We start from the raw sequence: 23,176 nt of genomic DNA on the forward strand, positions 1-23,176 counted from the left end.
ATCTCTGCATTTTAACTCTTTAAGGGGTCACACATTAAATAAATCAAAGATTTTTCGAATTTTCTTATAACATGATTTTTCACTTTATAAATTTGTGTAGGGAGCGTGAGAAAATACCTTTCCTCTTATCCGTAATTAGTGCATAATACCAAAGCTAAACAATACTTTACACTATTGCCTTCACAAAAGGGTAAGAATCGGATTCCACCAAACAAAAAACACATTTAGAGGAGGTCAGGTGACCTGTGATTTTCGAAACATATTTCAGCTACGAGCAATGTAATCGGAGGCTCATTTAGTGAGCCGGAGGTTGCGTTAAGGGGCAAAAAGTATTAGTCATATCAATCTGCCTCTCGCCACATTATGTTATGTAGATAGCAACGAACGAAAAGATATCTCAGTATTCGGTAAGGAAACCTTCCGAAGTGATTTGTGCACACCATTCATCTATTAGCCAATGCACACGAATTTGTCCGCATCAAAGAGCGTCGACCATAGCACGGCACGGACTGAGCACTGAGGAGAACCCCTTTCACCCCTAGGGTGCAGTGACAAGCCTTCACACAAAGGGTACCTACTCTGAGGCAGAAATGTATCCAAATGAGAGAGGGTGGCAAAGCTTTCGGTTTCACTGACAGACATGGCTCCAAAGCATGGGAAAATAAATAACTTGTGCGCGCCCCTTCGAAAGCGAAATCCACTGGAACTAATTGGCTTGCCCAAGCCAGCAATGAGCAACATCGCGCCGGGGTCTCGGTGGCTTTGGGTCTTGATGTAGTCATTTTGACAGACGGCGGTGACTGCATGTTGGTTGGACGGCGGAAGGCTAGCTAGCTGACAGTCAACGAATTAAATCCGACGACGCTTACTTTCACCGAACTTGGTGAATATGAGTATTTGCTTTTTGTCAGCATGCTGCGTATAAGCTCTTCAATCTTAACCCGTTGACTGGACCTTCGCTTCGTGTCATCAAAGAGTATGCAAGCGAAGGCATAAATGTGGAAGATAATCATTGATGTCAGTTGCGATTTATTTTTTGATGATTATTTATTTTTAAAGTACAACAAATGGACATGAATTTCGACGTTCATTATTGAAGTTAGATATTTTGATTGGTCGAATGTGGGTTTAACCAAATAAGGGTATTCCTATTTTGCCTATTCACTGTTAGGCATAAGCTATGTGTATTGTATATATAATATGTATATTAGATGATATGACCAGAATATAGTATCAAACCACTATTACGTATATGAGATAAGGGGATACTGTTCCGATTCGTCATCTCATACCACCCTTATGCCTACTATCAAAAACAAACAAATAAAAAGCAGTTGTTTCTGTCCTTTTAAAATTATTCCGGCGCCTGGCATGTGTTTGCAATTGGTTTTAAAATACACAATTTCTTCACCATTTAGTTCTTAGTTGATCATCATAGATAATAAATCAAATCACACAGTTCTCCTAACTACTAAGCTAGCAGTAATACATTTAATTGATTAAATTACATCTGTTAAATCAATGAATGAAGATCTATTCCGCGCTCAATGACGCAACCTTTTCGGAATGCAAGAAATGATCAGTCATGCTGGGCTTCTTGAACTACATCATCGACATGAACATACAGCCAAAAACTAAATGAAGATTGAGAGCAATTCAAAGATTTTTTTTTTCTGCACGATGATTATCTCAATAGCTTGCGGTGATTACCACGGTCTTCATTGCACGTTTTGAAGAGGCGTGTGATCAAATTATAGATATGGAGCTCCGAGCCCAGACTTCGTGAACAAAGAACAGATCGAAGAGGGTTACTAAAATAACACTTCAGAATCTCGTTCTTTTTCATTCGCTGTCGATTCGTGGAAATAAACATATCATTAGGCTTCTGACCGGATAAGTAATGTGTTGGATTCGGAGCATTCCTGGTGGGCACAATGACGTTGACTCACGGCGTCCGACAAAATTGGCATTGAGTCGCAGTATCGAGCGATTGGTTTGTGTCAATGATATCGGCATACATACATTTTTTGCGGACTGTCAACGATCATCCTACCTATGTGCTGCGATGGCTAAGAGGAAAACTATTATAGCCTCAAAACGATCCGGATGTGGCTGCTCAGGCAGAAGAGCACGTATTCGTCGCCCACAAATGCTGTCTGAAAGCAGTCAGAGGTGTCTTATTCAAGCGTTGTTCCTATCGCTCTCCATCTTTGCTGCACGCAACAGAGCGACTGAGGTCATAGGTGCTGCCCACGCCACGGCTACCCGGAGTCTAGAGAGTGATTTACACGATAGATTTTCGAAGATATGCTGTTACCTTATTGGGTGACTGCACCTCACTACAGCAGTTCCTCATTTCGTAAACAATTTGTTATGGGACAACATTGAGATGTACAATAAATCAATCAAACAACTTTGTCAACAATCTGTCTGAGCTCCCGTGCCTTTCAGTTCGAATGGAACTTACAGCCTGTTTGGGTGCATTAAACTAAATTCACATTTAAATTACAAGTGTAAGTGCATCGAATAATTCAAGCTAGATATTCACAATAGTTTTCTTATTTATGGAATGTTGATATAGTATGGTTGAATATATCTATGTTTAATTTAGCTTTCATACGATAATTTTCTATCAGAATATTGTTATTCGCAACAATTACTCAAACCTAGCTGGAAGTTGTAAGAAGCTCAAAGCCCGCTTCACTAATACGTGAACTTTAATCACATCGATCATATGTTATTCAAACGGTTAGCACATTAATTTGAATACAAATTAATTAATACAAGACTTTTCAGCTTCAACCAGTAAGGCGGTCAAATGAGATCAACTGTTTCGGATTAAATCACAGAATTGCAGAAGGCGTTAATTTGCAACTGAGCCGAGGAGCAACTTCGGTGAAGCGATTAATTACAGGCCCGTCCGTGCGGCTGCTGTCAATCGCAATTGACCTGTAGTCAAGTCGCAGCCCAGCTGTCTGATAGTACCTATCTATCGTCACGATGCCGTAGTGGACTGGTTGTGATCCGCAAGTCTCACTGTAAATAAACAGGGTCGCGCTCAATCAAGATTTCAACTTGCCTAGCTGTCGACTTGATTGGCTCTGGTGCAGATTGCAATCGACGATAGCTATCATTAGCGCTCAATCTGATGCAGCTTGTGAATAAGGCGGCAATGGGGCGCATGTCGTTGTTATGATAGTGATTCTTGCTTGTACTAAGCTCAAATAAATTCTTCTAAAAAATACTACATTCCCATTGAATGTATTTACAAATTTGAAAAATCCAAGTGAGAACTCGCCACTTATTTAAAAAAGCAATGCCAATATTTACTTGAAAACCCCTATACCATTGACCTATAAATTATCGCAAAAAGCTTATACTTGCACGCTAAAATATTTAAAGAAGTGTTTCCAGCACCTATAACGACTGTGAAAGCTGCATGGAATCCAACTTCTGAATACATTATTGTCATACACATTGGAGAAAACATTTCAATCTAATATGAAACCATCCCGTTAACTTTGTCAAATGCTATCGATGCCAATTTATCTCGAAATTTATTGATTATATATGTTAAATAAACTACTGGTAATAAGGGTCCCTTTGTCTAGGCTAAACTGCCTGCTAACAAGTTTCGTCTTTGTAAACCGACGCGACAAAGTGATGACTAGGATGTTTCCTGTAGCGAGATGGAGTAACTTTCTAAAATCTTCTCGAATCTGTAGCCCAATGACGATGATGCAGCATTCAAACTCATAGTTATTCACCATGCGCAGTGGTTCGATCTTGACGGTGCCAACGATATGATAAGATCGATCACGCGTCCTGCAGCGCTAAAGATCATCGCGTATTGTCTCACTTTTATTCAAATTTAACATCTACGAAACCTTACCCTGGCATGGAATACGAAAATGTGCCAATAGTGTCTGTGGGCAGAAAGCATGGACGTGTAGGTCACAGTTTGCGGATGCTGATGCCGTATGCTTTTTTGTTTGCGTTTTTTATTCGCAGCAGAAGATACAGTTATGAAACTCGAATAACAAAAAATAACAATCTATGGAAGTGGCTTATCAAATATAAATTTTGGGGCAATAAATCTTCATCGTTTGAATGCTTTTTAAAGTTTTCTTCTTCAATGTCTCTATATTCGTATTCGAAATGGGCCTGCTTTTCATTATAGTATTTTATTACAATTTCCTGAGTTTTTATTATATAAAAAATACTTACGTATTGATAGGGTACGTCTAGCAATCAATTCTATAGTAAGCAATTGCTTCTCACGTCATTATTCCTTTCGTAAATGTTACCTCGAATGTAAAAATGCATTTGCAACCAGGTTGCAGATTGACTTAAGCAATGAAAATCATACTTCCCCGTGGTTGGTATTTATGGGCCATAAAACTGCGTCGGGGGCATTGCGAGCGATGTTAAGGATTATACTAGCTACAATGCACATTTTTGATAGCTGATAGCGGTGTGGGGTAAAGCTCCAGTCGTTTTACTATAGTCAGGCGAATAGAATGTCAAAAGCAAACTAACTTTTGATTTCAGATCCCACCGTGTTGACGTCACTTAGTGAATGAAAATGTATTGGTAGTATGTGTTTTAAAAATCAAGATTAATCCACCTAGGTGGTGCCTTTATCGCATATTATAAAAAGTAATGAGAAAAACACATTACCAAAAAGTGTGCCTCACATTTTCAAACACACATACATACAGGTATCACCACAATTCGACATCATTAAAAAAGCAAAAAGTGTGTACTTAATCAATCAATTTTATATCCTAGACCACAATAAAAACCTATGCAACCATCAACAGCATAAAAGTTTGATGCGATTAAAGCGGCTATCCACTTTGTTTCGAATAGCGGACAGATTAATGATTATCCATAGGGGAAGATCCATAAAATACGTCACGCAAAAATGGTGATTTTCAACCCCCCTCCCCCCTTCGTCACACTTTTTGTATTAACATTCTAAAATATTTGTATGAGTTGTCACGCTGCTCAGAACCCCCCCTCTCCCCTAGGAGCGTGACGTATTTTGTGGATGGCCCCTAGGGGGATTTATTGGCTACGTGTGGATACTATCGCGTCCTTAACTTAAAAAAAACTTGGTGCCTTCCTCGTGCATCATTAGAGGTGACAAGAAAAACATATTAAAAAGGTTAAAAAATAGCGCCATTAAGGCTCCCCCAAACCTAAGCGATTTCATCGCCGCGACGGCGACAACTAGTCGCCGCGATTCTATCGTTGGGTCGCTGCAGGCAATACTCTATTTACGCTTCCATACCAACGGCGACAGAATCGCTGTCGCCAAGCGATAGAATCGCGTCGCGACTGTCGTGTCGCGTGTGTTTGGGGGAACCTTTATTCTAAACACGTCGATTTTCAGCAAGTATGATTTTTGCCGAGATTTCAGCAAAAATGACGTCACAGTTGCACAGCTACGGAACATATTCTGCTGAGAATCAGCAAATAATGACATTTTTTGTCTAGCTTCAGTTTTGAATACTGCTTACCTACGGCAGTATCCGATTTTGCCGAGCTCAAAAAATAAAAATTAAATATGTATTGTTTTATTTTGATAACAGACTGTGAGGGTTTTTGGATCCAAAAGGTATGCCCAAAATACTATTTTTGTTGACCTTTCTTTTATGTGTTTTGCCATTCCACACTTTTTAATATTTATTAAGCTTACATCTTCCACACCGTCAAAAATGATCATGAGTATCCGTCTTTCAAATACTCCGAGTGCTTGCAAGTCCTCTTCGAACATGGTCCAAGTTTCATGTTGATAGAGGACCACCGGTCTTATGAGCGTTTTGTACATGATACTTTTGGTGCGGCCGTGAATCTTTTTTGACCGCATTTTTTTTCTGGCACTCGTACAGGGTTTGCAGAAATCGCTCTCAATAGATAACGAATAACGACAAAGGAGTGGCCATGGCATACCGTGGGAGTGGCAAAATCTGTTCCGAATCACAATAAGTCATGATAAAAAAATTTATCATATAATATAGGCAGCAATCCCGCCTTCAAGGTACTCTCTCGAAATCTGTTTTGCAGCCAGCGGCCGTTTGGGAGACTTTTGTCAGCGAATAGCAAAGCAATTATCGAGAAGGACAATCAATGAAACATCTCAAAACAACTATGACTATGACAAACAACTATGCGACAAATCTTCGATAAATTCCGAGAATACAACTTGTGGCCTCATCATATGTTTGTAGACTAAGGCACCGTACAACCCAGTGAAACAGAACGCTAGAATATGGTTTTCCGGCAATGCTTTTTAGGCTGATTCGTGCAACACATGATGGGTCCAAATTGAGCGTCATAATATCTGGTGAGACATCCGATTTCTTCGTGACATTAGATGGGTTGAAACATTTTAACTGCTATGCAACATAGCTCTGGAAGGTTCAATTCAATGATCTGGTGTGCAAAGAAACGGGACCATCCTCAACATATCATAAATGTTCCTTGGTTTTGCGGATGACATCAACAGCATTGATGTAGACAATGTGCAATGATAAAGTCTTTCGTGAGGTGATAGGGGAAGGGGGGGGGGGCAATATGCCCTAGCTAAGCAAATATTGCTTTATTGTCTTATTTGTAACGCTATTCATAAGTATTTTTACATTATACAACAGTTAAACAAGATAGCTAGTTGATGCCATTCAAAAATTGCCAACAATCTCAATCATATTGATAATATTCACTTTTCAAAAAAGTGGTGATATTCTGTTGCCGGAAAACTCATGAGGCAAAACGTTTTTTAGCTGGCAGCTCCTAGGGAACAAAGCACCACGCGTCGGCGAATCAGCATTCTGGTATGGATAGTGCGTGGAGACGCAAGTACATTGTAGGTTAGTGCCACTAGGGCGTTTTGCCTCGCCAAAATGTTAGATGTTTCTTCAAAATGTGGAAATTTTCGGTTTTCCCGACCTTCCCATACACTATTTTGAAACTTTTTTCGCCCAACCTACAAAATTTTAGATCTAGTTTTGTTACGGCCATCCTAATGGCGGTAAATATGGGGGAAACCACAAAAGGCGTTTTGCCTCGGGGGGGCGTTTTGGGGCCTCTTCCCCTAGAGGTGAAAAATAAAAGAGCAGTTCAATTAAAGGTAATTGCCTAATTCCGGGGATTAAACCACCCGACTTGGACGTTAATTTACAATGTTATGAAAACTCATATGTGAATATGTACGTTATGTGCACAGTAAAAAATAAAAAGTAATATCACATCAGATTTGATGCACATCATCGCCGTCGTAAATATAATGTTATATTACATTATGTTGATGTAACCAAAAGTTGACGTACCTCATAATTCTTTTTCAAATTAAAGCCGTGTAATTAATTTGCGACGTAATATTTGCGATGTAACTGAAAAACGACGTAAAAACAGGTCTGAATGAATCCCGCTTTCGGCAGCGGGGTTAGGGGTATTCGGATATTTTTTTTTCATGTTCGAAAATACATTTTCAGATGCAACAATTTTGAATTTTATTTATACAAAACGAATTTTATAATATCCACAAAAACTTGAACTTTTAATTTATTATTTTCAATATTTTTTTATAAACATATTTAATTATTCATTTTTTATTTAAATTTATTAATATTCAATTTTAAAGTTAAATTTTATTTTTTTTAAAGATATATATATATAATTCATTCAATTTATTTAATTCACTATATATTTTAGCATTATTTATGTATTATATTTTATCGGCGGTGACGTGGCGGCGTCACGTTGTTGGTTATCGACAAAGTAGGCGGGGGAATTTACTCGAAAGTTTTTTCAGGAAGTCCTCCAGAAATTGCTTAGGAAATTCTTCCAAAAATTTCTTTAGAAGATTTTCCAAAAATACTTCAGAAAGTTCCTCTAGGAATTCGTCCGGAAGTTTGTCTGGAAATTCCTCCAGATACTTCTTTGCAAATACCTCCACGAATTCCATTGGAAACTCTCCCAGGAATTCCTCTGAAAATTCTTCTAGCAATTCCTCCAGAGTATCATCCAATTCCTTCACAATATCTTCCAGGAATTCCTACGGAAGTTACTCCAGGAATTCCTCCGGAAGCTCCTCCAGGAATTCCTCCAGAAGCTCATCCAGGAATTCCTCCAGAAGCTCCTTCAGTGATTGCTCCAGAAGCTCCTCCAGAAACTTCTTCGGAAGTTCCTTCAGGAATTCCTTAGGAAGTTCCTTCAGGAATTCCTTCGGAAGTTCCTTCGGAAGTTCCTTCAGGAATTCCTTCAGAAGTTACTTCAGGAATTCCTTCGGAAGTTCCTTTAGGAATTCCTTCGGAAGTTCCTTCAGGAATTCATTCAGAAGTTCATTCAAGAATTCCTTCAGAAGTTCCTCCAGGAATTCCTTCGGAAGTTCCTCCAGGAATTCCTTCGGAAGTTCATCCAGAAATTCCTTCGGAAGTTCCTCCAGGAATTCCTTCGGAAGTTCCTCCAGGCATTCCTTCGGAAGTTCCTCCAGGAATTCTGTCGGAAATTTCTCCAGAAATTCCTTCGGAAGTTTCTTCAGGAATGCCTTCGGAAGTTCCTCCAGAAATTTCTTCGGAAGCTCCTCCAGGAATTCCTTCGGAAGTTCCTCCAGAAATTCTTTCTGAAGTTCATCCAGGTATTCCTTTGGATGGTCCCCTAGGAAATCCTTTGAGAGTTCCTCCAAAAATTCCTTCGAAAGTTCCTCCAGGAATTTCTTCGGAAAATCCCCAAGGAATTCCTTCGGAAGTTCCTTCAGGAATTCCGTTCGAAAGTTCCTCCAGGAATTCTTTGGAAAGTTTTTCCAGGAATTCCTTCGGAAGTTCCCCAAGGAATTACTTCGGAAGTTCCCAAAGGAATTGCTTCGTAAGTTCCTCCAGGAATTCCTTCGTAAGTTCCTCCAGGAATTCCTTCGTAAGTTCCTCCAGGAATTCCTTCGGAAGTTCCTCCAGGAATTCCTTCGGAAATTCTTCTAGGGATTCCTTCGGAAGTACCTCTAGGATATCCTTCGAAAGTTCCTCCAGGAATTCTCTCGGAAGTTCCTACTGGAATTCCATCGGAAGTTCCTACTGGAATTCCATCGGAAGTTCCTACTGGAATTCCATCGGAAGTTTCTCCAGGAATTCTTTGGAAAGTACCTCCAAGAATTCCTTCGGAAGTTCCTCCATGAATTCCTTCGGAAGTTCCTCCAGGAATTCCTTCGGGAGTTCCTCCAGGAATTCCATCGGAAGTTCCTCCAGGAATTCCTTCAGAAGTTCCTCCAAGAATTTCTTCGGAAGTTCATCCAGGAATTCCTTCAGAAGTTCCTCTAGGAATTCCTTCGGAAGTTCCTCCAGGAATTCTTCCGGAAGTTCCTCCAGGAATTCATTTGAAAGTTCTTTCGGAAGATCTTCCAGGCATTCCTTCGAAAGTTCCTCCAGGAACTCCTTTGGAAATTCCTCCAGGAATTACTTCGAGGAAAATCTCGGAGGAACTACCGGAGAAAATCCCGGAGAAACTTCCGGAGGAAATCCCGGAGAAACTTCCGGAGGAAATCCCGGAAGAACTAACGGAGGAAATTCTGGAAGAACTTCCGGAGGAAATCCTGGAAGAACTTCCGGAAGAAATCCCGGAGGAACCTTCATAAAAAATCCTGGAGGAACTTTCAGAGGAAATCCCGGAAGAACTTCCGGAGGGAACCACGGAGGAACTTCCGGAGGAATTCCTTGAGGAACTTTCGGAAGAATTCCTGGAGGAACTTCCGGAGGAATTCCTGGAGGAACTTCCGGAGCAATTCCTGGAGGAATTTCCGGAGGAATTCCTGGAGGAACTTCCGGAGGATTTCCTGGAGGAACTCCGGGAGGAACTTCCGGAGGAATTCCTGGAGGAACTTCCGGAGGAATTCCTGGAGGAACTTCCGGAGGAATTCCTGGAGGAACTTCCGGAGGAATTCCTGGAGGAACTTTCGGAGGAATTCCTGGAGGAATTTCCGGAGGAATTCCTGGAGGAACTTCCGGAGGAATTCCTGGAGGAACTTCCGGAGGAATTCCTGGAGGAACTTCCGGAGGAATTCCTGGAGGAACTTCCGGAGGAATTCCTGGAGGAACTTCCGGAGGAATTCCTGGAGGAACTTCCGGAGGAATTCCTGGAGGAACTTCCGGAGGAATTCCTGGAGGAACTTCCGGAGGAATTCCTGGAGGAACTTCCGGAGGAATTCCTGGAGGAACTTTCGGAGGAATTCCTGGAGGAATTTCCGGAGGAATTCCTGGAGGAATTTCCGGAGGAATTCCTGGAGGAACTTTTGGAGGAATTCCTGGAGGAACTTCCGGAGGAATTCCTGGAGGAACTTTCCGGAGGAATTCCTGGAGGAACTTTTGGAGGAATTCCTGGAGGAACTTCCGGAGGAATTCCTGGAGGAACTTCCGGAGGAATTCCTGGAGGAACTTCCAGAGGAATTCCTGGAGGAACTTCCGGAGGAATTCCTGGAGGAACTTCCGGAGGAATTCCTGGAGGAACTTCCGGAGGAATTCCTGGAGGAACTTTCGGAGGAATTCCTGGAGGAATTTCCGGAGGAATTCCTGGAGGAACTTCCGGAGGAATTCCTGGAGGAACTTCCGGAGGAATTCCTGGAGGAACTTCCGGACGAATTTCAAGAGGAACTTTCGGAAGAATTCCAAGAAAACCTACTGGAGGAATTTCTGGATGAACTCGTGGAGGAACTTTCTCAGTAATCGCAGAAGGAACCCGTGGAGGAATTTGCGAAGTAATTCCTGGAGGAACTGCTAAAAGAACTTCCTGAAGAATTCCTGGCGGAATTTCCGAAAGAGTTCATAGAGGAACTTTCTGTGAAAATCCTGGATAAACTCTAGAAGTAATATTTGCGAAAGAAGTTTATAGGGAACACAGTTCAAATTAAAAATTCAAAATGAAAATTTAATATTAAATTTAGAATTCAAAATACAAAATTTAAAATTTTAATTTTCAAAAATTGATATACACTTCAAAATTTAAAATTTAAAATATAAAATTCAAAATTTAAAATGAAAAAATGATACTAAATTTAATATTTGAAATAGGGGAAATGACGGCTTTGGCAGGTTTTGTTCTATTATTGTCAGGGGGGTTTTCTATAACCAATTATGCTCAAATTTGACCTAAACATACCTTGCATAACAAAGAACATTGTGGCCCCTTCAAAATTTAAAATTCAAAATTTCAAATTCCAAATTCAAAATTTATTTTTTTTAAAATCGATTTGCTCTTTAAAATTTAAAATTTAAAATATAAAATATGAAATATAAAATTCAAAACTTGAAATGAAAAATTGATATTAAATTTAAAATTCAAAACACTAAATTTTTTAATTAAATATTTAAAATTTAAGATCTGAAATTTAAATTTTTAAAATTCGATTTACACTATAAAATTTAAAATATAATATGTAAAATTTAAAATGGAAAATATCAAATATAAAATTCAAAATTTCAAATTGATATTAAATTTAAAATTTAAAATTTAAAATTTAAAATTTAAAATTAAAAATTTAAAATTTAAAATTTAAAATTTAAAATTTAAAATTTAAAATTTAAAATTTAAAATTTAAAATTTAAAATTTAAAATTTAAAATTTAAAATTTAAAATTTAAAATTTAAAATTTAAAATTTAAAATTTAAAATTTAAAATTTAAAATTTAAAATTTAAAATTTCAAATTTCAAATTTCAAATTTCAAATTTCAAATTTCAAATTTCAAATTTCAAATTTAAAGTTTAAAATTTAAAATTTAAAATGAAAAACTGATATTAAATTTGAAATTTAAAATACAAAATTTTAAATTTTAAATTTTAAATTTAAATTTTCAAAATTCGATTTACACTATAAAATTTAAAACATAAAATATAATATATAAAATTTAAAATTGAAAATATAAAATATTAAATATAAAATTCAAAATTTAAAAATTAAAAATTAAAATTTTCAAAAATCGATTTGCATCTAGACATGCTGTCACAAATTTCTCTACTTTAATCACCACCAGAAAATCTTACCATGCAACCTTTGTTTAACACAACACAACTCCGTAGACATTCTTTAAATTCATGATGATCGTTCCGGAAATAGTGCAATGGCTCAAAGTTTAATTTGCTAGCGGCCTGGCGTTTTTGCGACCTGCAATTTGTATGAAACGGAGTTATTTCGTTCCAGCGGGTGATTTAATGTTTTTCACAGAAACTTACCTGTAATTCTTCGTTCCACTTTTCTCGTTGGATTATACCCAGCCGATCAACAGGCAAATTTTGATCCTCTTGCGGTCTTCGCTCTGAATGAAAACATTGTTTCACAGTCATTTATAACAGGATCAGAACAACAATTCCGGTGTGATTGCGGATCTCTTCCAGAATTCGTTTCTTACAGCTATCAACTGGTTCACTTCCGCTTAGATTTTCTGTCAATTCAGGAAATAAGTTTGAATTCTTTGCTCCGGTGGTAAACAATTTCGCCGCACAGAAACTTACCTGAGAATCCAGTTCACGAAGCGGATTATCTGATAAATCAATTTATCCTGATTCCCGATCATGTTTTGATCTAGCTGCGGATTTTGATAACCTTTAATTTAAACATAATGCGGCGAATTTTCATAATCAAACAAGCTTCTTCTAGCACCTGACAACTAATAAAAAAAATTCGAGCGTCAGTTACTGGCGTTGCCGAAGATTGACACTTGCACCGTTGATGCTGGGTTATATTACATTACTGATGTAAAATTATTTGCTTCTGTTGGCGAAATTACGTCGAATGTACGACAAGCATTATGTGCATTATTTTGAATGTATTAAAATGATTAATTGTGTAGGCAATTTTACGTATTTTTGACAGATTTCAAAATAAAGTTTTGTCGATTACCGTTTACGTTGAACGATGTAATAAAACATTGATATGATACGAAATTACGTCAAATAGCTTATTACATATCTTTTTCAGGTACATTTCTGAAAATTACGTTTCGGCATATTAATATTTTTTTTGCTGTGTGGAAGATATTGATTTGGAAAATGTATTGAAGGTAACCACTTTCCCTTCGATGGGACTCGAACCCATGACCCTACTGTACGCTAGACTGGTGCTTACCAACTAAGCTACGAAGGACCTCCGTCGGCCTTCGCAACCTAGAGGCTACTGAACGAGCTCGAGATTCCCAAATTGGACGCATAGTCAAATCACTCGCAATCCATTTCTCAAGCCAATACTTCAACATGCTTCCACACGTTCATTAGCCTCTAGGTTGCGAAGGCCGACGGAGGTCCTTCGTAGCTTAGTGGGTAAAGCACCAGTCTAGCGTACTGTAGGGTCATGGGTTCGAATCCCATCGAAGGGAAAGTGGTTACCTCCAATACATTTTCCAAATCAATATCTTCCACATAACGTACATATTCACATATGAGTTTTCATAACATTGTAAATTAACGTCCAAGTCGGGTGGTTTAATCCCCGGAAATAGGCAATTACCTTTGAATGAACTGAACTTGAGTTGCGTGCTCTTGCCTACGCAATGCGGTCGGGTCTGAGCTTGACGACCGACTGGCAAATAGCTTACACAACCTCTCTTGATCAGTACAGTTGCTGATGAAGAATGTGTATAGCCGCCAGACATTCTAAATACTCACGCTCCTCTAATGTGGACGTGTACTATACACATGTGGAAGTATTGGCTGACCTCCACAGGTTTAGGCACACTGTTCGTATGTCTTCGTTTCGACTTCAAAATTAGCCTGCTTGACGTTTGCGGTCGGGACACAACCCCGAATACCCTCATCCATAAGATGTGCCAAGCGGTGGGGAAGTGGAACGCAGTTTCGACTGCAACCACTCAGATTACCTGCAGCTTGCAACATGACTAACTTGTGATTGTTTAGTTATGGCGAAAACAGGCTGAGCGCGGCGAAGTGAATGAGAGTTTTCACATGTCGAGGTAAGAGTGTCGCAGCGGGTGGCAAACGCAGTCGCCACAACGAGGAATGGCAAAAGAGTGAGCGCAAAGGTGTTAGTATGGACTGCACATGCCGAGGTAGGCAGAGGATAGTAGAGTGAGCATCCAAGTCAGCCTCGCATGGCATGTCAGAAGTGAGAACCTAAGTAAGTCCACATGGTGTGTCAGGAGGAGTGGCAGGGTGTGAGCATCCACATTAGTCACAAATTTGTGTACTAGAGCGTGAATCAGGTTGCAGGGTGTCCACCCAAGTTAGACTCACGTGGTGCGTAAAGGATGAGCACCCAAGTTAGACTCACATTGTATGCTAGTGGTGAGCATCTCATATGGTGCGTCAGGGAGAGTGCCAGGGTGTGTAAGTAAGCCTCATACGGGATGAGTACTGCATATTCTCCAAAAGTAATCCTGGGAGACAGTATCAGGGTATTAGCAAAGTGGGTAACTTAAGTAACCTTGCGCTACTTGAATGGGTTTAGTGGGTCTGCCTTCTGTCAATCCCACTCGCTGAGTGATAATTTCAAGTGTCTGTTTGCAGATTTCCCTCCATCTCTCTATACAAAAAAACCTCGGAAAAAACATCCTTTCAAGAGGTTCGGAAGCCTCCTTTCAAGGGACTCGGAAGCCTCCTTTAAAGTGACACGGAAGCCTCATTTCAAGAGACTTGGATGGCTCGTTTAAAGAGGCTCGGAAGCCTCCTTTCAAAAGGCTCGGAAGCCTCGTTCCAAGAGACTCGAAAGTCTCCTTTTGAAATGCTCGGAAGCCTCTTTTCAAGATACTCGAAAGTCTCCTTTCAAGTGGCTCGGAAGCCTCCTTTCAAGTGGCTCGGAAGGCTCCTTTCAAGATGCTCGGAAGCCTCCTTTCAAGAGGCTCAGAAGCCTCATATGAAGTAGTTCGGAAGCTTCCTTTCAAAAGACTCGGAAGCTTCCTTTCAAGAGGCTCGGAAGCCTCCTCTCAAGAGGCTCGGAAGCCTCCTTTCATGCAGTATGCAGTATGAATGAATTTACCCAAAACAAGAAATAAACAAGACCGAGGAATTTTAGCATAGGCAGTAGATGATTGTTGTATCTAAGATTATGTTTGATCTCCATGGCATGTAGAGAAGAGTGATATTAAATGCAAAATCATACAGAGTATGAATTCATCGAATATTCATTCAATTGAATACTTACATGTCGCCCTAATCTGGAAAAGTGACGTATGCGTGAAATTACAAACATATTAAAAATTAACTTTAATGAAGTAGTAAAAATACCCCTTGTGCCATTTTGTAGCAGACTCATTTTTGAAACAAATTTTAGCGTTAAAAAGTCGCAAAACCTTATGTGAGCGATTCATGTGTTTTTCTATTAGTCTTGTAAATGTTATATCTGCAAGTTTAAATGATAAGTTATTTCAATATTCAAAAATTGTTACCATAATGGCCTCCATAGCCCTCACCCCGTATTTTCAGAGCACAACTTTCAAATAACAGACGATCGACAAACCTTAAAATCACTTCATTATACATGCTGCAATGCAGTAAAGATGGAAAATTTGTTTCCCTCAAGCTCCTGCATCTAAACTTTGAAAGATATATGGTATAATATGCCCCCAATGCAATACCTATAATTACTTTTCACTTTTCAACGCAATTTATGCTAACTGTGAGTTATTTGGTAGTCCAAAAAGTCGTAAATGAATTGCCTGTGAGTAGTCATATGAAAATATTACAGGCAACCGAGAAAAGTTATTGTGTTGCCCAACCCAACTGAGTGCTCTAGTGTAAGTTTTGCGAACAGTATACAGCGTCGCTCTATAATGTTGAGCAACCAAACACGGTAAGTTACATCAATTTTTTAACTTTTTGAATTTTGCTATTATTTACATTGTGGAATACAGAAATACTTCCACATGCGCATAGTACGATGGACTTACAAACATTTAAAGGTACCAACTGATTTATAACCTAAATTAGTTAGTTTGCTAGAAAGCAAAGGGGGACGTTTTGGCCAGGTGGGGCACATTATACCGTCTTACCCTTTAGTACCTAACGCATGGCAATACAGAAAAAATAAAGTTTGAAGACCTCAATTTTGAGGTCATGCAAGAGTATTCATTATTTTATGCGACGAACGTCAATTCTCTGTTTTTAATGAAGAAGAACAAAAGAAAACCTACGATGATTCAAATGGATGATTCTACTCATCCATGACATTTTGGGTGCTGAGTTTGATGCGTTTCAATTCAAGATTGATTTGAATCGTGCATGAGTTTTGAGATTTTGAGTTTTTACAACACTGCTCACCATTTTGCATTTTATTTACTTTTGGCTTCTTCTACGTAAGGGCGGATTTGAGTGTAAGGAACCATAAAGTGAGTTGATTTGCGGTTCCGAGTATATTTTCACTTATGCGCACCATGTTCGTACCAACTGCTATTACACTTCTACTCGAGATATGCTCATCTAACGAACAACTTCAATTTTATTGAGTCTATCGTAAGCTTTAGCTAAAACAAAACGCTAAAGCTAAACAAAATACTCTTTATATCCATCCAGAACAATAATCAACATAAAGTGAAGTGAACTGACATCAATACGTATATGTATGCTATAGTGATGTAACCTCACCCATTCCTTAGACTACGAACTTGAACTTACTGACATTATCGCCAAAACAATTCATTTCTAAAATATGCAGTCAGTTAAGCTTAAAAGTTCGTGTCCCATTTTCCACGCTGCGACCTGGCACAAAATGGCCAACGACCAAAACACAAATAAATAACAAATTATGCAATTATCTGATCATACTGCCTCAAACTCGACTAGTAATCCATGAGAACAAAAAAAAAGGTTTCAAAACAATCAACGAAAACTAAATAAAACAATGGTTGGTCATAGCCTGCCTCGTTCGACCAGTTTTTGAGGCTATGTTGAGGTGGTTAGTGTCACAGTCAGTGTTGGGTCACTAGACCAACTGCTGCGCTTCAGCGACCCGCTAGAAATCCATCACCAGCAGAAACAGCGTCACTAGTCTGTTTGGACGTATAGAACACAGCTTCATATTTTAAATAACAAAAGCGATTAAAACATAGTGTGGATCACGTAAACCAAAAAAAGACAAAGCAATTATGCTAAAGGGGCTTGATCAATGCGAACATACGTAACACAACAAATGTACCTAAACGAGATACTTTCGCTCTCGCTGCAGCAATTCATCATCCTCGAAACATCTGTCTGAGCTGCGTAACTCTTCAATAAGATGCGTAAAGCAGAGGAAATAATTGCCAACCAATTTACTAGCTAATAATAAAAAACAAGCATTGATACATATATCCCCCTTCAGCTAATGAACAATGCACATTGAACAGTTTTGCCGAACAAATCTTGTTTCCCAACATTTAGTTTTATGTAAACTTTTGTTCGCCATACTTTTAATATGGTATTCCGACCTTCATAGATTTCAGTACGCACAAACTGTTTTCTTTATTTTGATACGCAAAATTTACACAATCATAAAATTTGGATACCTATTGACATATCGGCCTAAGGAGTCACATTATGTACCGATAAAAAAAATTGGGCCTATGTACAGCTTGGCGAAAAAAAAATCGATCACGATACGATGATCCCTGCAAGCGGGGCAATGGTTTCACACAATTTATCAGAGTTTAATACATTGGCCAATAAATCATTCCAGAAGCTAATCTTTAAACCTTTTGCATGGTGGATTATTTATTTGTTTTGTTTTCTGCAATTACATCATACAGTACATTGCTTGAAGTCTAATGTTCGTAGAATGAGGTCGCCAAATCTAAATTGAAATAAATTGCAATCATTCAGTATAAGTTAGTATAACTGGCACTTTATCTCCGAATCTAATGGAATTTGAACAACGTAATTTTCAACAAAACTGTAGGATAAACGCAGTACTACAAGTCCACCAGGCAGTGATTTTTTTAACAGTTTACTGACTTACTGAGCTTAGGAATCAGGTCTACATATTCAAAGAAATTTTGAATTGGTAAGTATATGTTTATCAACAGTTTATCTATCCCCACCTTTAGTTTTGTAATTTTATCATTACACAAGCTTCAGCTCGTGCTCAATCGACATTAAGTAGCATTGGATTAAGGTGTCCGGTTTATATTTAAAATTAAGCGTGACTCATTAACGATAATTTCAAGATTAGCTGTTAATTTGTTCAATTTGTAAAACTAAGAATCGTTGTTATACTGATATAGCCATACAGGAAGGAAGCTCCAAATACAATATAAATAATAATAATATTGAAGCATATTTTTAATAAAAGGGCAAACCAAACGCTCCTGGAAGGGTTGACCTTCGAGTATTCAATCTTAGATTGACAATATTATTCAAAGAGGAATATTTTGAACATTTAAAATGATTAATGTTTTATTTGAAATAGAAGACAAAGTAGACAAAAATATTAAGATCTTATGAACTATATACAAATAAATATATAAAACACAATCATTTTCAAAACTCATTTTCTGTAGTATATTGATGGCAGATAAGTTAAAATCTGATTGAATAAATTGAGTGTATTACTCCTGCGTGAAGTTTTTTATATCTATTTTAGAATGATATGGGAAATAACGTCATTTTGGAACTATAAAAAAAAAGTAAAAGACAATGGAAGTTTCTCATTGCTTTATCAGTTTCCTCAATTGATGGCTTGCGATCATAAAATTCAGATTATCGTTGCCACTATTTCAGATCCCACTTTTAAAGTTGCTCACTTGACCAAATCTAGTTAGAGTATCTGTTAGAAAACTTGTTTCAGATTTATTTTTCGTATGGAAATGAAGAAGCAACCTAAAAGAAACATAAAACATCATGGAACAAACAATCCTTCATCACATCTCGAATTCAGAAGATTGTTACTTCAAACTTATATATGTCAGACAATGCTGCCACAGACCTACAGACGTAACAGCTTGAACATTTTTTTTCTGAAAAATTCATCGCTCAATTCCACTTACTTGCATGTACAAGAAATAAAGTTTCGTACGAAATTGTCAACAAAAGGCACCAGAGTGAAATGCGCCGATACGAAAGGTTATGATACTGCTTGCCTGCTTGCTTGCTTCAGTAGTTATGAAATACGCATTTCCTGGTCGATAGTTATTTATTTAGTAGTACATCTGTTTGTCTGTGCTTTAGCTTTCGTGGTTAAGGCCTAGAAGAACTTCATGCTTATAATTTTTCTGTACAGTGCTATTTATCGGCGAACAAAAAGAACTGCTCAGTAGAACAATCAGTCACTGGTGTAGCGTCTAGGGGTTTGGTTGCCATCCATATGCCTCCCCATTAAACCCTATTCGTTAGTTACACTACTGGTAATATTTATGCCTTACCACAAGAACGTCCTACCCACGCCCCAGATTCCCCGAAGCCAGTAGTAATGATGAACGATCGCGCTCGATGCCGCGGAAAGGCCGATAATGATGATAGAGCTCACGCGTACAAACGACCACTAATCATATTAGCGATATTCTTCGATCAGCCGGAGCCCAACTTGGTTCGTGATTATTCTTAGCGGTGCCGCAAAATTTTCTCCTACCGCTGCTGCTGCTTCTTATTGAACGCTCTACTAGCTGAGTAAGAGCACGCCTTCTCGAGAAAGGTGTGTCGAAAAGGAATTTAAATAAATATGCATAATGAAACCAAATTATTGTTCGTTCTCGATCACATATTCTTAGAGCCCCAGGAATAGGAGCATGGTTTGATGATTGATCGCTTGGTTAACATTGGATGGTGGTTAACTATTGGAGGCGATTGATAATTCTGCTTCTATTATTGAACAGCTTGAATTTTCAAGCCTGTTTATTAAAATCAGATCAGTGCAAGTGAATTTTTACTAACATTCATTCATTTCATTTATTTACCATTTGATAATTTATAATAAAACTCTTATCTCTACATAAATAACATTCTTGACTATCTATACATATTTTTAATCCATATTGAGCAATTTCTTTTAAATTCGGAGATAGTTCTAACATCTTTAATAGTTCTAGGCAGCTGATTATACATTCTTATGCCACTATAATAAACTGATTTCTGCGTCATTGTCATAGTAAACGGCACAACACGTAAATCATCAATTTGTCGGGTTCTATGTGTATGTGTGTTATGTCCTCGACTATTATTACTAAGTTTGTAAATCATTGTCAGTACATTAAATATTATTCGTTCTTTCACAGAGAACCATTGTAAGGTTTCTAACATGCATAAAATGGAGGTATATCTACTGCAATTAAGAATGTATCGCATGAACTTGTTCTGTAATCTTTGTAATCTAATTAAATGGATATCACTGGCTAAAAATAGCACAGAAGAACAATAATCAATATGTGGAGCTACTAAGGTCTTGTACAGAAATATTTTACTCCAAAAAGTCAATTGACTCTTCAAACGAACTAACATGCCATATTTCCTAGCTACTTTTTTAATCACTTCGTCAATGTGTTCCTTAAATATAAGTTTATCGTAGATATGAAGCACATTCAGTTTAAGCTTTTTAATTTTCAACCACTTATTCAACCCTTGTATATCTTCATTCATTTTAGCTATTTTAACATCCCTCTCTCCAATAAATATAACTGTATCATCGGCAAACAGATTGATATCACAGTGACGAATGGCTCCTTTCATATCATTAATGTATAAAATAAATAAAATTGGTCCCAGAACACTACCCTACAGTTATGTGAACTTGATTATCAATTTCAGTAAGATAAAATAAATATCAATGCATTTTATTGATCATTTCTCACACTATTTCTGTTCTTCAATACCTCTAGATTCCAACTACAACCAACTAATTAATTGAAAGCTTTTTCATGCCAACAAATTAGGATGAAAAAAATTAATTTCACCTTGAAAAAGATATTTTAGCAACAAAGTGTTTTCAGCAAAGCCAAAGCTTATTGTTCAAGCTTTATTTTGATTTTTGTTGCAATAGAGTGGCATATTGAGATATTTTCTGCTACTCCAGTAGGGGGAATGACGGCTTTGGCAGGTTTTGTTCTATTATTGGCAGGGTTTTTTTATGACTGACTAGGCTCAAATTTGGCCTAAACATTCTTTGCATATCAAAGAATATTGTGGCCAAATTCATAAAATCTGGAAAAAAATTGGAAATTATTTTGATGGACATTTGTTGCAATGTCTCAATATTAGAAATTCTATGAAATTCATTGGTACTATACCACGGAGGCAACTTCAGAATCATTTTCAAAATTTTATTTTGAATCCTCTGAAGTGCCTTCTTTCTGGTATTGCAGCAACTAGTCCATTTTGGCACAGCATACAACATGGCAGGTCTAAAAATTTGTTTGTAAATCAAAAGTTTGTTCTTAAGACAAAGTTTTGATTTTCTGTTTATAAGTGAATATAAATACGTAATATATTTGTTACATTTGGCTTGAAGGCCTTCAATGTGATTTTTAAAAGTTAATTTTTGGTCCAGCAGAAGTCCTAAATATTTAGCTTCGCTAGACCAATTAATTGGAACCCCATTCATAGTGACAATATGTCTGCTAGAAGGTTTCAAATAAGAAGCTCTCGGCTTATGTGGGAAAGTTATAAGCTGAGTTTTGGAAGCATTCGGGGAAATTTTCTATTTTTGCAAGTAAGTGGAGAAAATATCCATTTTTTTGCAATTTTCTACAAATGACAAGAAGGCTTTGCCCTTTGGCTGAAAGGCCCGTGTCATCTGCAAACAAAGATTTTTGACACTCTGGTGGTAAATCAGGTAAGTCAGAAGTAAAAATGTTATACAATATGGGCCCCAGTATGCTGCCTTGGGGGACACCAGCCTTACAAGTAATCTATCAGATTTAGAATTCTGATAGTTTACCTGCAGCGAACGATCTGATAAATAATTTTGTATCAGTTTAATAGTGTGCAGAGGAAAATTAAAATTCATCAGTTTTACAATCAAACCTTCATGCCAAACACTGTCAAATGCTTTCTCTATATCAAGAAGAGCAACCACGGTGCCCCGGTAGACCGTTATTATAAAATAAAAATGTCCATCAAAACCAAGTACAGGGCACGATTCCTGTGGTGATTCTGCACCTCTGGACCAATTTTTAAAAAAATCCCTAGGCGGAATCTCGAGAAATCTTGATTTGAAGTTTTTAGTTAAGAAATTTCAAAAGAATCCAAAAATATCACCAAAAACCCTGATTAATCCACCTAGATAGATGTCCTTCAATTCTTTTTGAACCTGCCGGTCGGAAGTAACCACCAGCTTTGCAGGGTTGCTGTCCGGCATTCTTGAAATATGCCCTGCCCATCGTACCCTTCCAGCTTTAGCTACCTTCTGGGTACTGGGTTCGCCGTAGAGCTGGGCGAGTTCTTGTTTCATCCTTCGCCGCCATACACCGAATGGTGCACAACGCCAAAGATGGTCCTAAGTACGCGAATAAATATTTACAACTGACTTAGGTATGTTTTTGTATGGCTAACTTGCTCGAGTTTAGTATAAGTGTTGCTTTCAATGTTTAATAGAATGAAAGGTAAAAATTAATTTTAATTTAGTGTTTATGTTCATAATAGAAGGAAGTAAGACCAGAGTTCGTGTAGAATAATAGTAGTTAGAAGCTGTTATACTCGATCACAGCACTTATTATCCGATCTTTGCTGTCTAATTTCGTCAAAGTTCTAATCAACGGGCTAGAAAAAGCATGTTTGATATGAAAGCCAAAACCTATTCCGGTACCTCTACAGAACTCTGAAGCATGATAATTCAAGATATGGTACTTTGACGTGAATGGAAGCTGCTGCTTTTTCTAGCTGCTAGCAAAGCCATCGATTGCTTCCTCAGAACCATGCTCGAATTTCAAAGAGCTGTATCTTGCTTACACTTTTTTGAAATCATTCAGAACCTGCTGATTGAAATATTAATTAGAAAATTGTTAATGTTTAAGCAGAGTAATGACGTAATCCGAAAGATCGGGATTCTAGTGAACTCTATGCAATTTGTTGATGCCTCATCTGTACCCATAAATTTACTCAACATAGCGCTTCTCGAGCAACTTTAAAATCGTATTAACAATTCCGAACTAGATGTGCAGTGACGGAGATAAGCAAAGGTTCATTTTGTTTCTTTATTAGAGTGTTTTTTTTAAGTTCAAAAATTGAATATTTCTTCGTCGTAACCGAAAACCCAAAATAGTATGCACAAAGCTAGTAA

The 23,176-nt window shown here is 37.8% G+C and overlaps 1 protein-coding gene and 1 long non-coding RNA gene across 4 annotated transcripts in view; both read right to left on the reverse strand.

The window, feature by feature from the left end:
- LOC134205174 (cadherin-99C) overlaps positions 1-23,176 on the reverse strand; it is a 584,755-nt gene that overhangs the window by 469,625 nt on the left and 91,954 nt on the right. The window lies entirely within an intron of this gene.
- On the reverse strand, positions 11,997-12,615 carry LOC134206732 (uncharacterized). Its single transcript, XR_009978311.1, has 3 exons — positions 12,499-12,615; positions 12,220-12,428; positions 11,997-12,151 (listed from the first exon to the last, which is right to left on the reverse strand). It is a non-coding gene; the product is annotated as an uncharacterized LOC134206732 (long non-coding RNA).

This window comes from Armigeres subalbatus, chromosome 1, assembly GCF_024139115.2.
Source record: "Armigeres subalbatus isolate Guangzhou_Male chromosome 1, GZ_Asu_2, whole genome shotgun sequence".
Lineage (NCBI taxonomy): Eukaryota > Metazoa > Arthropoda > Insecta > Diptera > Culicidae > Armigeres > Armigeres subalbatus.